This window comes from Argopecten irradians, chromosome 2 (genome assembly GCF_041381155.1).
Source record: "Argopecten irradians isolate NY chromosome 2, Ai_NY, whole genome shotgun sequence".
In the NCBI taxonomy this organism is placed as follows: Eukaryota; Metazoa; Mollusca; class Bivalvia; order Pectinida; family Pectinidae; genus Argopecten; species Argopecten irradians.
Window position 1 is genome coordinate 63,849,825 of NC_091135.1, and position 12,048 is coordinate 63,861,872.

Below are 12,048 nucleotides of genomic sequence, written 5' to 3' on the forward strand. Positions count from 1 at the left end.
TGTGACATGAGAACAGATATGGCATGAGAACAGATGTGACATGAGAACAGATATGTCATGAGAACAGATGTGACATGATAACAGATATGGCATGAGAACACATATGACATGAGAACAGATATGACATGAGAACAGATGTGTCATGAGAACAAATGTGACATGAGAACACATATGACACGAGAACAGATATGACGTGAGAACAGATGTGACATGAGAACATATATGACATGAGAACAGATATGACATAAGAACACATATGACATGACAACAGATGTGACGTGAGAACTGATATGACACTAGAACAGATGTGACATGAGAACACATATGACGTGAGAACACATATGGCATGAGAACAGATGTGACATGAGAACACATATGACATGACAACAGATATGACATGAGAACAGATGTGACATGAGAACACATATGACATGACAACAGATGTGACATGATAACAGATGTGACATGAGAACAGATGTGACATGAGAACACATATGACACGTGAACAGATGTGACATGACAACAAATGTGACATGAGAACAGATATGACATGAGAACAGATGTGACATGAGAACAAATATGGCATGAGAACACATATGACATGAGAACAGATATGACATGAGAACAGATGTGACATGAGAACAAATGGGACATGAGAACAGATGTGACATGAGAACACATATGACATGACAACAGATATGACATGAGAACACATATGACATGAAAACTGATGTGACGTGAGAACAGATGTGACATGAGAACAGATGTGACATGATAACAGATATGATGTGAGAACAGATGTGACATGAGAACAGATATGACATGACAACAGATGTGACATGAGAACAGATATGACATGAGAACACATATGACATGAGAACACATATGACGTGAGAACAGATGTGACATGAGAACACATATGACATGAGAACAGATGTGACATGAGAACAGATGTGACATGAGAACAGATATGACATGAGAACACATATGGCATGAGAACAGATGTGACATGAGAACACATGTGGCATGAGAACAGATATGACATGAGAACAGATGTGACATGAGAACAACTATGTCATGAGAACAGATGTGACATGAGAACAGATATGGCATGAGAACACATATGACATGAGAACAGATATGACATGAGAACAGATGTGACATGAGAACAAATGTGACATGAGAACACATATGACACGAGAACAGATATGACATGAGAACAGATGTGACATGAGAACAGATATGACGTGAGAACAGATGTGACATGAGAACACATATGACATGAGAACATACGTTATAAGAGAACAGATATGACATGAGAACACATATGACATGACAACAGATGTGACGTGAGAACAGATGTGACATGAGAACAGATATGACATGAGAACACATATGACATGAGAACACATATGACATGACAACAGATGTGACGTGAGAACAGATGTGACATGAGAACAGATATGACATGAGAACAGATGTGACGTGAGAACAGATGTGACATGAGAACAGATGTGTCATGAGAACAGATATTACATGAGAACAGATATGACATAAATGAAAAATAGAAAGTTTTAAACAATTGTGTAAGTCTATTGAGGATGAAACACGAGCTTCCACTTGTAAATAAACTCAGATCAGTTTTAGAACTTTCACATTTATGTTGTCAGACAGTCTAACTTGCACATAAAGTAACTCGCATTAGGTACATTGTCTAATAATTAGTCTGCATGTAACAGATCAAGTGAATTTAGTTCGTCTTCTTGTGTATACATATATAGGTGTTTTAATTAATTACCTTTATACCTGGTACCCCAGAAACACAAGACTATTATAAAAGGAAGTCAGTTTATGACCCGGCCGTGCCTTATATCCAGGCCTCAAACTTATGAGCTATGGCACTCATTGCTAATTCCAATCACCTACTGTATAGCCAAATATACCTCCAACTTCAACACCACATCCATGTCCTCAAAAGTATAACATTAATGGTCAGCCTGATATCCTGCCTTGATCACACTGATAAATCAGCAATTATACAATTTGAATTACTGGATTGCAATAATGATAAACATGGATACAAATTGTACTCTTAAATTGTAGCCATATATCTTTGAAACAATTGAAGTATTTATTTCAGTGATTCTTAATTATCTGATGATCAATGTTAAGAAGATAATAAAAATCTTGATTAAGATAGAATAGCATAGACTTTATAATCATATCTTGGTTTCTGATTTTGACGAACAACACATTCCTTTGATATGCTAGTAAAAGTTAGATAACAGTATGATTTATTAATAGATACACTGTGATAATTAAACAACCATGATTGCATACTTTATGACTCACCGATCTTAAATCTTACACAATCTGAACTCTCAGTATAAAAATTGTATGAGGTTACTAAAGTGTGAAGACATTGGATGCTGTTGAGTCCAGATTGTATGTATCTCACACTGGATGGTAGTTTTAGATATTTTGGGACTCAATTTTAACGTCTTAGCGTAATAGTCACACCTCGTCATTTTTATGATAATTTATATCAAAGTTGAAACACAATTTTATTCTTTCCCCTGACAGTTTCCTTTGTAATTGCGGACATAAAAGATGAGGTTATTTTTGTTCTCTAATGAAGAATCCTTTATTACATCAAGTTCATATGCTTCTCCGAGCATGCATACTGGCTCATGAATTAAAGGAACGGACACTGCTTAGTGAGTGCAGAAGTTGACAGCTCGAGACCCAATGTGCGAAGTTATGACTAAATGTTTTAAATGTTAATGAGTGCAGAAGAAGGAAGATTGATTTTCTACGTTTCCCGATGGACTTCTCCATACTTTAAACTATAAGGGAGCTAGGACATGTCTTGGGGATCTCAATATTCCATTTATATGGAAATTGGGGTTTCTTCCACTTGCTCTTTTAATTAATTTAACTTGGTCTTTTTTCTAAGTTATTTTTTGTTTTTCTCTGCCAAATTTGTGTAATAGATTGCTGGTAATTTGTCTGTTGTTCTTGAGTTTTTGTTGAGTATGGAAGTGGCTTCAGCACAGATATGGACTTGTAATTAGTTTAAGCCTAAGGAAATGTTGAAAAGTTGGCTTAAAAGCTTGATGATAAATTGCATGCATATCAGTTCTTTGTTCTGATGAGGGTTTTACTGTTAGGATAGGTGTATGATGAATAATTATTACCAGCTTTAAAAAACCAGGAAGAAATTTCTAAAACGATTTGAAAAAATGTATAGTTATTGACCATTTTCTATATATGTTAGGTAATTTTTCCTAATGAATCCTTTTGGTAAATAGCAATAATTGCAATTTATATAGGTAGCCATTGCAGAATTGTGAGGTTATTAAGCTTAAAGCTTAATATGGTGCCTATTAAAAAATAAACATTTTGAATCTTGATCAAGAAAAACATTTGATTTATACATAAATGAACATATATAAGCTAAATATTTGGAGCTTTTGAAATATTTGTAATTTGCAGGAGGCGTTGATTCCAATATTTGATTTCAAAAGTGCATTCTGGCATTAGTACTTTAGATTATGTTCCAGTCTATATATAATGATTTGAAATTGGTGTCTCTATATATTGAACAATAAACATAAATTTTAGTGTTAGGGATAAAAAGCTGTATCTCAACCCAATTGTCATGCTATTTACCCATCGATAAAGGGAAAAAAAGATGCCATAATGTCTGTTTACTAGTGTAAAGAACTCAATTTACGTCGTGGAACACTTCTAGTTCTGTAATAGTTTAAAACAGTAACCTGTTTGACTGGACTTTTTCTACTTTGCCCATTGCTTGCTAAGTACAAAGGTTTTCTGACATGTCAATATGTTTGACAAATCTGCTGGAGGCTGCTGTTTCTTATGGCTTTACATACTGCTTGTATGTCTGACAAGGGATGTTTGCTTTTTACTCATAAAAATGACATCCTCTCGGATCATCAACATATAAGTTCATACATTATAGAGCAGGGCTCCGTCGTTCACCATCTGGATGTGCTACCAAGACATTCAAAGGAGTAAATGCTGCAAGATTAAAAGATGCAAACTAGCTATAGGTGATAAAAATTAATTTCAAGGAAAAAATATGTTCTTTGTTACTTTACTGTGGCCTCCAACGTATACTCTCATATGGTGTTCACACAAATAATTACACAACGTCATCAATACATGTAGCCAAGTTGTGGTGTACATTGTTAATGATGTAATCAAATTAGAACATGTAATGACACTTCACATATAATGTTGTGATGGAAGTGAATGTCATTCTTTTTCTATCTAATATGGAAGTAAAACAATCTGACATAAATCTGTCCAGTAGAAAATAGATCTCAACCTTTGTGAAAGATTTTGGCTACTCCACACTAGGAAAGCCTTATGTTGACCAGCCTACTATAAACAGATCCATGTAAGATTATAATTCTATTATAGGCTGGGCATTAATCCCCATTTTAAAAGGGAAAAAAACAGAACTTCATTTTCCGAAAGAGGTGTTTGAAATAGGATTTCAGTATACCTTTAATTAAAGGCATTTGAGAATGTATACCTATAGCAAATCAACAGAGTATGAGCATTTTGTTGGATAATGTAAAATGTTATGAAATAAACCATTTCACATTATTTTCTCCTTGTGATCAATATTATTTGCAAATTCCTTTTTAGAGAAATGATGGAAAAGCAAATACATAAGAAAACTATAAATTTCACATATTGAAATGTTTTTCTATGTCATGTTTTCTGATATCTATACACATTATTACCATTTTTAACTCGTCCTCCTGTAACAGTGACCCTCTTTCTGTTAGCTCACTATAATTATCACTTAAATATTACAGCTTCAACTTCATATTTTATTTATTTAGTTGAATACAGTAAGTTCTTAGATGATTTAATTTCATACAAGTTTATTATAAACATATTTGATGCTGATTCCTCTATTATTAACAAGTTTATAGATAAAATTGTAACCAGGTATTTTATTAAAGATACTAATTAACCAATATAAAAGTACTATACATCTTCTTGATCAAATATTTTGCATGGTATTCATTTGAGAATAAAAACTGCTAAAGTGCATAAATGCTGGTCCCTTTCTAGGTGTCTGTGTGGCTTGTGTGATCTTTTATTGAATTACATATGTATCTACAAGTTACATCTCGAGATCAAAAGCTGGCTGTGAAATTCGGCAAGAACATGGAAAATTAGCATTCCATTAATCTGGAGTTTCATCAGAATATTTAGAAAAAATCATCCAGTTTTTGTCTACAGCCTTGAAGAGGAAACCAGGTTTTCTTCTTGATTATTTTTTCATCAACATTTTTAAAATGAGGTGATCAGTAGTGAATATATAGTTAGTAGTATCTTAATTGCACCAAGATTAAAGTCTCATAGCTGGAAATGAAAAATGACTTTGAATGTAATGATTTTTTACTTTTTGAATAAATATGACATAACCTACAGTGAAGACCACCAAAGGGACAAAGGGAGTGGTCTTTATAGCCAGGTGGTCTGTATACAAAGGTCTGTTGATGAAGGTGGTCCTATTAACAGATGGGCAATATAGTGAGGTGGATGCTAAGACATGTTTTACTGTAAGCCTCTTTGAAAAAAAAAAATCGCAACAATTAAAAGAATATTAAAGTAAGTAAAATTCATTTGCACAAAAAGTGAAGAATTGTTTGTATTGTGTTTTCTTGCCCATTTAGTTTTGAGGTCCTGTCATGGTTGGAATGGTGGTGGGGGTGGAGGGGTGTTGTATCTATATATTTGGCCACCACACTCTGTAATACTGAATCCAGATTGGATGTGGAAACAGGATTATTTAAAGTTATATGTGCCGTATTTTTCATATTCACGAATCAAGATGAGCTTTTGATATGTTATTTATTACCAAAAGTTACCTACATTTTGAGAATTACAGTATTTTCAATGCTTACGTTTTAATTTTACGAGTACATATAAGAGCTGAAAATGATTTTTGGCAGTACTGCCGAAAATCATTATATGTACATCTATAGTGAAGTGAAATGAGTACATACGGTCGGACCATCAAGCCAAATCGTGGTCTACAATTTCATTTAGCATTTTTATAATGTAATTAGTCATTGCAAAGTGCTGTCTGCAGGTATGTTTCCATATAAACATACATAAGGCATAAAAACCAACAATTTTACAGTACTTAAATTCTGTGTTGCAACTAACGTTTGTCAGACATCTGGAACCATTTGAATGATTTTCACGGCTTAATTCATCAAACCTTACGGTTTTCAATAGATTAATGAAGAAAAAATAACATGTCAAAATTTTCGTCCAGTTACGGCACATATAACTTTAAGTCTTAAGTCTTATCGAGATTAATATTTATCATATATTTGACTTCCAACTGCTTGCCATGCTCTATTTATGTTAAGATTCCAATATTCACTTTTTCAAATTTAGATATTTATCCTACATTTGTTGTCTAAAGATTGTCTGATACCATCAATCTATTCAAATATAACCTTTACTTTTGTCCAACAATCAAATATCTATGTCCATACAACCCTTCCCCTCTAGGTCACCTTGTTTCCATTAAATCCTGAAATATGCATTTCTGCATTTTAATTTTGAGAACATTTACCAATTCTAATATGGAAGTCACTATGTCCTTGGTTGACATTAACAGGCCCTATGGCAACCTGCCTGGTCAGACATGGCACTCTCCAATCAACGCGCACGTCTGCTTTAAAAAAGATCTGGGTCGATGAATCAGACAGATTTCGGAGCAATTAATTCGGAGTGTCTAATATACAGACATTTTTTAGTTTGACAGATCTAGAGGTAACTTGTTTTTGAAAAATCAATACCGTTATCTACATGTACATACCGGAGTGAGGCCTTCGGTACGTATATGTATCAAAGTTAACATCTATCACAGTGTATCGCAATTGTTTTAATCTGCCATACATATTGTTGCATGCTTTTACCCAATGTAGATAAATTTTGGTTTACAATGACAGTATCCATTCCCCCCTCATGTTGAAAAACCTATATACATCCTTGTATATATACCTACCAATATACAAACATGTAGACATAAAATTCATTTAAGTATAGCTTTCGTTTCCTTCTCGTTCCTTCTCCACTGCAATTTTAAAGCTCATTTAGTTGTAGACAGCTAATTTATCCAAATTTTCTGTTTTCAATTCATTGCATTCTGCATAAGAAGTATAGGCAATATTTGAAAATCAATTTTTGCTCAGGTGCTTGTGCCTTGGGTTTACTGCCAATCATGATGTTTAAATTTTCTTGTCTGCGCCTTGGAAGGTCAGACGTTATTGACAAGGTTTTTATTTTATCATCATGTAAATTAGTTATCTCATTACGCGAGTCTCACTAAGAAGCTCGCCCGCGAGATGTACTTATTATAAGCAGGTCGACATGTAAAACTCGACGGTAGCTTCATCTAATTCTCTCTGTTTATTTGTTTATTTTACCATAATATTCTTAAAACATTTTCAGTGTCACAGTTTTTTTTGCTGGAAATGATTTTATCCTTTGTGCGCGAATGCCATGTCCAGAAGATTTTTTTAGAAGAAAACCATATAGCAACATGAGCCTTATGGTTTAAGCAAAGTTCATAAAATATACAATAGATTGATACTGATTTAGTGAGGAATATCTGACGAATATTAACAACTGTGTGTGTAGTCTAGATACTAATGAGCATGTAAAAATCAGGCATACCAGCAGAAAAATAACCGATTTAATCTATCGAGGAATAGTGTCCTATCAGTCTGCTCTGATTTTTTGCCTTGAACACAAAAAGCATGTTAATTAGTCCTACCATGTAGCATCTGTGGTTTAATAATTAATCCTGTAAAATTATTAGTATGGTTTCCATGGCAAACTCGACAGCAATAAAGCTGTGTCATTTTGAATTTGCAATTCAAATTGTTTAATGATCAATTAAGCCCCATGTGGTTCAGCTACCAGAATTGTTTTCAAAGTAGTAAATGTTTTCAATTATTGCTAAATTTTATCACATCAATCACAAAAAATCCTGTATTTTTGCATTATCAATTTCTTGCTGGAATGATTTGCGTGGAGACCGATCTATGGGTCTGTGCATTAACGTTAGTGTGTGATAGTTATGTGGGCCGCAGTTGTTTAGATTTGTCTCATTGCAGTGTGAAAAAAACCAGCGGTGCCCTGCAGAATCATTGGACAATATATAATGCTGCAGTATAAATTTGTTAATTGGTAAATGGCTGGACTTCATCATCGTCGATAACTTATTAAATGTTGTATTTTTTCAGGTTTTGAGAGTAATATTGTGGCCAATTCTCATCGGTCCTGAAACGCAACTGTTCACCCCTTGGGAGCCAAATAATCAGAATTCCATAAAACCAAGGCCAGAAGTTGGTAAGCTTGTTTCAAGCTAATCAGATCTCCTTCTGCAATATTGTTCCTAAAATTATTATTGATTTGGCAAGAGCTATGTGTCTGCATTATAAATGGACATTTTTGTGTGTGTTATTTGCATAAATATAGGGTGAATGGTCTTAATGAGGTTATGCTACACTGTTATAACCTCCGAATTCATCAGACTCGCAGTGGATGTGCTCGCGCGGTTAATCCCCCCGCGTTTACATGACAAACCATAACGCAGGGAGATGCCAGTTCAATATTAGGGGGTTTATATGTCATCCACTGATTACACATAATGTGTTAGTATGCAAATTGTGGGGAAAAACAATCAGACTTGACATTACAGTAATTAAAGATAAAAAAAATCCCATAACATTCTAGGTACTCACTCTGACACATTCTGCAAAGTACAAGAATTAGACTTTTCTAAGCGGCAAATTTTATTCTCGGGCAAGATTGATCCTGTGGCTATAATTGCATGTCTGACATCCGGCTTTATCATAGATGACAATCATTTGCCGCATTAATTGGAAAGGGAAAAAAATGATTGGACAAAAATTACTTATTTGGCTTTGATATGCATCTTTTACTTACTCTTGTCAATTATCTGTGATATACTGTTACGACCTAGTCTCCCCACCTCTTATGTAACGCTCCTTGCCAATTTTTAACATCTGCACTAGTATCTCGTATAGGTGGACCATCATGGCAGCCAGCTTCCGTGGCTCAGTACCTTGCCATTGGGTTATGTACCTTTAGGTTGGAACCAATCCTATCAGAATAACAAGCAATCTGACCATCAAACTGACCACCCTCTCAGATGTATCATCAAACTGACAAATAGTTTTGCTCTGCAAAACTTTAATGGAATTTACTTATACAATGGTCGCTAGAATTTTTATTAAACTAATAAATTCTACAACTAATCATTTAGTTGTAAAATTTAGCTGGTGAACCTTTTTAATGATTAAAGAGATTTAAAGAATATTGATTAAAGTTAGATAAGTTTTAGCTTAAAAATGAAGATTGATGACATCATCATTTCTTTTTCTGTCAGTTTGATGATGTTAAATTTGTACAGAAAAAAATGATGTAAATGTCCTTCCTAGCAGTATATCCTGTGGTACATAATTTTGAAAATGATCACCATGTATCCCTATATCTGATTCTGTACCTCCTTCCTTTCCTGTACTCTTTTGTTCCTGTATCCGCCTTCCTTCCTCTATCCCCTTCCTTCCTTTAACTCTTTTACTTTCCTATTTTCCCCTTCCTTTCCTGTATCCCCCTTCCTTCATGTATCTCCTTCCTTCCTGTATCCCCTTCCTTTCCTATATCTCCCTTCTTTTCTTATATCTCCCTTCCTTTCCTGTATCCCCCTTCCTTCATGTATCTCCTTCCTTCCTGTGATCCCTTCCTTTCCTATATCCCCTTTTCCTTCATGTATCTCCTTCCTTCCTGTGATCCCTTCCTTTCCTATATCCTCCATCCTTTTCTGTATCCTTTTTCTTTTCCTATATCTCCCTACCTTTCTTATATGTTCCTTCCTTTCTTGTATCCCCCTTCCTTCCTGTATCTCCCTTCCTTTTATATATCCCCCTTCCTTTTATATATCCTCCTTCCTTCCTATATCCCCCTTCCTTTCCTGTATCTCCTTTCTTCCTATATCCCCCATCCTTCCTTTCCTGTATCCCCTTCTTTTCCTATATCCCCTTCCTTCCTGTATCTCCTTCCTTACTGTATCCCCCTTCCTTTCCTGTATCTCCCTTCCTTTCCTATATCCTCCTTCCTTTCATATGTCCCCCCTTCCATCCTGTATCCCCTTTCCTTTCCTACATCCCCTCCCTTCCCTCCTATATCCTCCTTCCTATCCTGTATCTCCCTTTGTTTCCTATATCCCCTTCCTTCCTGTATCTCCCTTCCTTTCCTGTATCTCCCTTCCTTTTATGTATCTCCCTTCCTTTTATGTATCTCCCTTCCTTTTATGTATCTCCCTCCTTTCCTATATCCCCCATCCTTCCTTTCCTGTATCCCCTTCCTTTCCTGTATCTCCCTTCCTTTTATGTACCCCCCTTCCTTCCTGTATCCTTCCTTTCCTATATCCCCCTTCCTTCCTGTATCCTTCCTTTCCTATATCCCCCATCCTTCCTTTATCCTCCTTTCTTTCCTATATCCCCTTTCTTTCCTGTATCTCCCTTCCTTTCCTATATCCCCCTTCCTTCCTTTATCCTCCTTCCTATCCTGTGTCCCCCTTCCTTCCTATATCCCCCATCCTTCCAATATCCTCCTTCCTTTCCTATATCCACTTCCTTCCTGTATCCCCCTCCCTCTCCTATATCTCCCTTCCTGTATCCTCCTTCCTTTCCTATATCTCCCTTCCTTTTATGTATCCCCCTTCCTTCCTGTATCCTTCCTTTCCTATATCCCCAATCCTTTCTATATCCTCCTTCCTTTCCTGTATCCCCTTCCTTTCCTATATTTCCCTTCCTTCCTGTATCCCCCTTCCTTCCTGTATCCTTTTTCCTTTCCTATATCCCCCATCCTTCCTTTCCTGTATCCCCTTCCTTTCCTATATCTCCCTTCCTTCCTGTATCTCCCTTCCTTTTATATATCCCCCTTCCTTTCCTATATCTCCTTCCTTCCTGTATCCCCTTCCTTTCCTATATCCTCTTCCTTTCCTGTATCTCCCTTTCTTTCGTATATTCCCCTTCCTTCCAGTATCTCTCTTCCTTCCTGTATCCCACTACATTTCCTGTATCCCCTTCCTTCCTGTATTAATTTATTTCCTGTATCTCCCTTCCTTTTCTTTTTACCCTCCACTTCTGTTACCCCCTCCTCCCCTTCTCACCTGGACCTCCTCTCTTGCTGTAAACCCCTCCTCCCCTTTCACCTGTATCTTCTCCCCTACTGTAACCCCCTCCTCCCCTTCTCACCTGTATCCTCTCCCCTACTGTAACCCCCTCCTCCCCTTCTCACCTGTATCCTTTCCCCTACTGTAACCCCTCCTCCCCTTCTTACCTGTATCCTCTTCCCTACTGTAACCCCCTCACCTCTTTGTCACCTGTATCCCCTTTCTCTACTGTAACCCCCTCACCTCTTTGTCACCTGCATCCCCTTTCTCTTCTGTAAACTCCTCCTTCCCTTTTCACCTGTATTACCCTCCCCTTCTGTAGCCCCCTCCTCCCCTTCTCACCTGTATCCTCTCCTCTTTGTCACCTGCATACCCTTCCCCTACTGTAACCCCCTCCTCCCCTTCTCACCTGTATCCTATCCCCTACTGTAACCTCCTCCTCCCCTTCTCACCTGTATCCTCTCCTCTATGTCACCTGCATCCCCTTCCCCTACTGTAGCCCCATCCTTCCCTCATAACCTGTTTCTGCCATCACCTACTGTAACCTCCTTCTCACCTGTACCCCCTCCTCCCTCCTTGCTGTACCCTTCTGACAGTAGACACTAGATGATGCACTACCCTGGGGTTGGGAGGCCAGTTTAAGCTTAGTAACACATGGCCATCATTAGATAATGAACCTTTCTAACACTTTTGCTATCAAACCTCCCGCAGATGCTTGCCGAAATAGAAATTAGAAAAGGATTAATTCTTGAAACACACAAAAAAGTGTAAAC

The 12,048-nt window shown here is 36.6% G+C and overlaps 1 protein-coding gene across 1 annotated transcript in view; it reads left to right on the forward strand.

The window, feature by feature from the left end:
* The window catches only part of LOC138316208 (zinc finger homeobox protein 4-like), a 325,938-nt gene that overhangs the window by 7,323 nt on the left and 306,567 nt on the right, over positions 1-12,048 (forward strand). The window contains exon 2 of the mRNA XM_069257789.1: positions 8,316-8,421. The gene's annotated coding sequence lies outside the window, so the exon portion shown is untranslated. The remainder of the gene's footprint in view (positions 1-8,315; positions 8,422-12,048) is intronic.